The sequence below is a fragment of the Pygoscelis adeliae genome, unplaced genomic scaffold, assembly GCF_000699105.1.
Source record: "Pygoscelis adeliae isolate BGI_AS28 unplaced genomic scaffold, ASM69910v1 Scaffold218, whole genome shotgun sequence".
NCBI classification, from domain to species: Eukaryota; Metazoa; Chordata; class Aves; order Sphenisciformes; family Spheniscidae; genus Pygoscelis; species Pygoscelis adeliae.
Window position 1 is genome coordinate 2,675,795 of NW_008825433.1, and position 6,383 is coordinate 2,682,177.

At 35.2% G+C, this 6,383-nt stretch overlaps 1 protein-coding gene across 1 annotated transcript in view; it reads left to right on the forward strand.

The window, feature by feature from the left end:
* The window catches only part of TTC27 (tetratricopeptide repeat domain 27), a 138,114-nt gene that overhangs the window by 10,434 nt on the left and 121,297 nt on the right, over positions 1 to 6,383 (forward strand). The gene's annotated exons all lie outside the window — the stretch shown is intronic.

Genomic DNA, 6,383 nt, shown 5'->3' on the forward strand with positions numbered 1-6,383 from the left:
AGATATGTTTATTGTATGGGAGCATTTACTCGAAGGACATTTGCAGTCAACAAACTTTTTATTTACTTACTTCGGGATGTGTTCTTAGCTGGATCAAAGGAAGATACTTACAAATGGCTTAGAAATTTTCCTTCCTTAGGGTAAGGTAGAAGCTGCATATCTTGCAAATAGCAGAATATCTGGCAGATACTAAGTGAACAGTAGATTTGGATGCTCAGTATCCTGTTAGGCTCATGGATGATGCCAAGTGAACTGTAGTAGTATTAGTACAAAAATGCTAACTTAAACAGAGCTTTTGGAAGAGGAGGGGAATGTAGGAGATGAAGCTGAGGACTGTCACTTTTATTTACTTTGGCATCTTTCTATGTAAATAACTAATTAACACCATAACTTCTTTTTAGTGAGATGCCTATATTGTTTCTCATGGCAGTACCACACCCCATCTTGTGACTCTCCTGCACCTGTGGTTCAACACAGCTTCTTGAGCATTTATTTTTCTCTTGGAATTAAAGCTATGATAAAATACTGATTACTGCAGCGTGTCAGGGAAGAACTTATCACTAGTCTCTGCTAATGCTAAATTTACATGAGTTTGAATTTAGAATTTCACTGTGAATAAGGTATGGACCATGAGCAACGTAAATGCTATGAACTGTGGAATGAGAGGAAGTTTGAGTATATGAAAAGTTTCACATAAAACCGTCGGATCTGTGTTGCATTATTGTGGCATATTTTTGCAAGATTTCCATAACTCATAAAGTCCCGCCCTAGGTTTGTTCGCAAGGTATTTCTAAATAACTAATTCAAATACAGTATCTTTTCCTTTTTTTTAATAGATGTTTATCAGTTTGGTTTATCTTTTAGAGCTGACATGGTGTGTGTATATAGGCTTATTTTTTGCTTGATTTTTGATACTAGAAATTCAAATCTCATCTTATGATGACTAAATAAGTAACAGTGGAAATCAAGTGTATTAAACCTTCTAGGGTGTGAAATGAGTTAGCATAAATTTTGAAGTATGCTATTTCTGACGGGAAAATATATATGCCTTTATATATTTATTATATATGCCTTTATATATAATAAAAAAATAAATACAAACTAATTTCTTCCATTTTCCTTATCATTTGTTTATCATCTTTAAGATTATAGCATTAAAATATTCTTATAATCTGTGGGTTCTGTTTACTGAAGAACTCTAATATTCTATGTTAGTGTATATGCACAGGCTGCAGTCTAACACAGAGGCTGCAGCCCAAGATGATAGTTGTAGAATTGCTGTCATTGACAGAGTTCACAGACCTGTAAAACACAACATTGATAATTTCTATTAACTATCCCATTTATTGTCTGTCTTAATAGAAGAATGAGATACCAATTGCCTGTTGAATAAGGGAATATACATCTCCTGTTTAGTTTCTGTTATGTTTCTGCTGTGGCTGTGAATGTAATGCATTGAAAGATGTTTGCTTACGCAGAGGTGGTATTCCAGAAACTAAATTGGCAAGAGATTATAAAGGAAAACAGACTTGAACATACTTGATTTCTAATGAGTACTGCATCAGACTTTGATATTGCTGCAAGGTTTAGCTATTTATGCATTCAGGCAGAAGAAGTTTACCTTTACTGCTATCTATATTATATTCTTCTGAAACCTTAGTGTGTTTTTTTTCCAAGAGCACTAAACATTTATGTATTCTTTTCTTTATTAAACGTCTTAATTCAAAAGCTTTTGTATGTTTTGAATTATCTTTATGTACTTACTTTTCTTTCCAAGGATTCTTAGTATATAAACACTGTGTAAAAATGAACATCTCGATAAACTGACATTTTTGTCCTTCCATTAATCCAGCTTTCCTCTCTTGCATACACAGATATGCAGAAAAAGTGGGTTAAAAATATAGCTCTAACTTTATCCATCTGTTGTAATCTTCCATATTCTGTCATCAAGACTGATACAATCCCATTTTAAATAGACCTTCCAAAATGATCTTTTCCCATGTCAAGGTTAAAAAATTATGTCTTCATGTTTCTTTTAGCCTGCTCTAAGTAATATCACTAACTTTCAGCCTTACAATGTCTCATTTTTTTCAGGAATATTTTCAAAACTGTTATTCTTATTTTGAGAACACTTTACTGGATTAGTCTTAACTTTATGCTTTCAGGCTATATGACTGCTGCCATTTCTATCCTTTGAAAGTTTCACCTCTGGGTCAGTGGCGTAGTTTCATTTCTGCTCCCAGATAACTTCTGAACGCATCATTAATTTCTTATGAGTGCATTAAGACTGCATGAGACTATTATTTGTTCTTCACTGAAATTAATTAAATAGCCTCTTTCAGATGAGTTGCTGGTAGGGGCCTCTTGGATGGCTTCCATGAACAATATTCATGAGTATGTGTACATTATTTCCCATCCCCCAAATTGATTCCAGCCTTCTCTGTAAATTACGGTTACATTCATGTACTCTATTAGGATTTCTTTTTGTCCTGCAGAACTGGCTTGTGCTTTTGTCTTTTGAGACCACACATAAAAGTAGTTCAGTAATTCCTAAACAGAAAACCAGCTAGCATTTTAGTTATTAGGTGTCTTTCGGTTTTCTAAAATAACTTTGAGACTTTACCACAACAATTAAATAGTCTGATACTACCTTGAGTTTTTTAACGATAAGTGAATTGTGTTAAAGGAAGATTTTAAAAGTACCGGATTTCAGTTAAAATGGATTAGCAGTTCTGGCTTTGAACTTGCTGGGATTAGACTAAAACATTTGTAATGAGCTAAGTGCTTATAATAAGTGGGATATAGCAATAGGCTCCTTGTGTCTTAAAGAACTGTCACTGTCTGCCTGCATGTAAGGGAATAAAAGGTACAGAACTTTTGAAGTTGGAGCATGTTTATCTTGCCTTAATTTCAGAGTTTCTGAGTATTAGCTCATACAATTGAGTTCAGTATTTTCAGTAGATGAACTGGACAAAACTGTGTACTAGGACTAATTAAGATCACCAATTACTGTAAGAATGTTGTGAGGACAAGCTGCTTTAATTGTTTGTTGTCTGAATTCATATTCACAAGTAGGATATATTTGGTAACAGTGAGAAGCTCCATCTGGAAGAAGATCTTAATGTGTTGATCGATAATACATGTAAATAACTGGTAGGAATCTTCCGAATACATATATCAAGAGCTCCTACTGGCCTTTTTTTAACTTCCAGGTTGATTCCAAATAATGAGTTTTGGAATGCGTTTGAATAATTCTTTTTCCTTATACTTGTATTACTGCTTCTTTTGTGCATTATTTGATCCTTTTGCTGGAAGAGACTGAAATATTACTACATTTCTATTGATACTGATACCATGTTCATAATTTATATGAAAAATACCAATGTACTCTGTAGTACTACTGTTTCAAATCCAGTGTGATTCCTTAGCCTTGTTAATTCAATCTATTGGGAATTCCTCTTTTTTTCCAGACCCAGATGCTTGGCTTCCATTGGCATAAATTAGCCAGAAAGAAGAAGAGTTGAATTTTAGGCTGACTGATGTGCTGTTTGAATACCAGTGACCAGTGAGATACAGGCTTTGAAGATTTTGCAAATTTCTCCCTCTTCTGGGGAATATAAGGAGGGATGACAAAGGCTAAATGTGGAGGCAGAGTCTTGTAAGCAGAGAGAATCTCCTAAAGTAACCTACGGTCTTGCCCTACATTCCCTTGCTATGAATATAGAAAAGAAGGGAGGTTCTTAATGTAGCCGCTTGAAAAATACTCCCTTAAAAATGGAGCAAAGTTACCCTCATAGGGAATATGAACAAGAGCATTCATAACGAAGTACTTCTACATGTAGCACTCTCAGGGAAGACTTGCTTATGCTAACTCACCTTTATTATCTTTAGTCTGCAACTCGGCTCTGCATGGGTTACCTGTTGCTGGCTTGGATCATGAAACTGGAGACAGCCTCCACTGTAATCTTATCTCCTTTGCAGAAAGTTGAAGAGAGAAGCTGTTACAAACAAAACCAATTTTTCCATCCCCTAAAGTCTGGAGTAAAGAGTGAATTCTGTTCCAAAGGACCAAATCTTTGGCTGGTAACCTCAGTACATCCTCCATTATTCTGGAAGATATATCACCTTAGCTTTGCCAAATGACAAATTGTTGTGCAGTAGTCTTTGTACTGTTTAAAATCTGAGAAGCCCAGTATATAAGGCTTAGTAGCCACATACAGATTCCTTATTTGAGAGTTTGTTTGTTTCTCCCCCCTCCTCTCCATTTTTTTAATTAATTCTTCCCAAGCCTTTAATCTGGCTTTTTCTACCTCTGTGTATGACTGCACTTACCTTTTTAAGATTTAGGGGAAAGATCCCCAAGACTGAGAAAGAGCTGATGAAAGGTTAGGAAGGCCAGTTCAGAGCAGTCCCTTATATAAAAGTAGAGGCAAAGCGAGCATTTGGTATGCTTTTAATCATTATCATTAGCAAGAAAAGAACATGAAGCCTCTAAACTAAAATTCTCATACACTCTATTCTCGGAGCTATTGCATGTGAATGGCAGAAGTTTTTTTCTGATTATCATCATGATTACTCAGGTGGTAACAGTTGTGCTGGGAAATACTTTTGAAATACTGTGAAATAGCCAAGAGTACTGTCCGGCTCGCAGTTGATTTAGGGCTTTAGTAGTAGTTACTTACCAGTAGCCGTTAAGTTACTGTTTGGAAGTTGAATACATAACCAGCTGTGTTTAAGAGATTAAAAAACCATGTATTTAGAGTGAATTGAACTTCATTTGTCTGTATTTAGTCCAGAGGTGGTTGAATGGAACCACCTGCAGGTCCAACAGAAACTGGATGATTACCTCAGAGATTTCTCAGCATATGTTCATAAAGTAATTGTCTAGTATATGTTTCTGTGCTTTAAGAAAATTATTCCTGAATAAAATAATTACACGTTTTGATGGCAAGTCTGATGAAGAATGGAAAGACTCAACACTGTAACCCAGGTTTACTAGGTCAGGAACATTATGTTAGCAAGTCTTGGGTTGTGGCCATTTTGAGATTTTTCAGCTATATGAGATAGGTTCGACACTTCGAATAGTTAAGTGTTTAAACAAAGAAGATAAGCTCAAAATTTCTTTTTGCTCTTGGCCAATGTTTTAGGGATTTTTGTGGTCTAGATTCCTAACTTTTCAGCCCTTGAAGATGTAAAAACTTAAATGTCTACCTCTTTTTTTTTTTAATACATAGCTGTTCTCTCATTGTAAAGACTACCTTAGGGCAGTAAATTCTGTTGTTAGAATTCTGCACTAATAATGCAGTCTTAGAGCAGAATTTAGAAGAATGAATGTTGGTCTAGGCTTTCTCTGCTAAAAGAAAAGGATATCTACTTTCCTGTATGAGATCTGCTGCATGGAAAAGAACATGGATTTGTTAAAATAGAAGATAGCAGTTCTTTGGCTCTGAGACTTGTTGGCTTACTGTCAAGGCTGTGACATGTCATCATGTCTCCCTTCTCCCTCCCTCATTACATTCCTTGTAATGTTACATTAGCTGGACTGAGCTCTCCAGTTGAAAGATTTGAAATGTGAATTTGAGATTAATTGGTTGCTACAGTGCTTAAACAAGTGTAGATTACTATAGCATAGCAAGGCTGTTTTAGAAAATGGTTCTGTAACAAAGCTTATAGCTTCTTTGCTTTCCCACTGAGTATTTTAAGTACTGTCTACTTTGATTACAGAAAGAATCAAAAAGGAGCAGACAGAAGAAAGTTTAAGTTAAACTGAAAATTATATTGTGTCCTATTATATGTCTGCGTGGATTTTAGAAATGAATCTTTAGAAGTACTGAGTAATGACTTTCCCTCTCAAAATCGGAGTAGAGGTGTTGGTAAGGCTATTCCTTTCTGAATCACTAGAGGTGGAAGGGATCTGGTATACTTCCACTTGGCAGTTTCTTTCCTTTATTCTCAAGTGGTTTGTCAGACTATTGTAAACTTTGTTGTCCATGGTGGGATTGAAATGACTGCAGTGATGTCATGCAAGAATTCCACTTCAAGTAAATAATTTAAAGTCCCGAGTCATTGTCTACGAAGTAAAAGTATTTTCCATGTTAATGCAAGATAAATAATTAACAAACTTAAGCAAATCAGAAAAAAAAGCCTTAAGATTACCTGGTCATTAAAAAGTGAACTAGGGGAATAATGTGGCGTAACAACTCTTATCTTTAATGTAACCTGTTGGTAAAGGTATTGAAAAGAGTTTCAAATAACTTAGGAGTTACATTATTCGTTTAGTTTAAAAAGCTGAAATGTGATTCAAATAACTTCTATCCTGGTTGTGTAGACTGAATAAGAATCTTTCTCAGGCAAGTGACTTCAATGCAAGCTGTCACTTAACC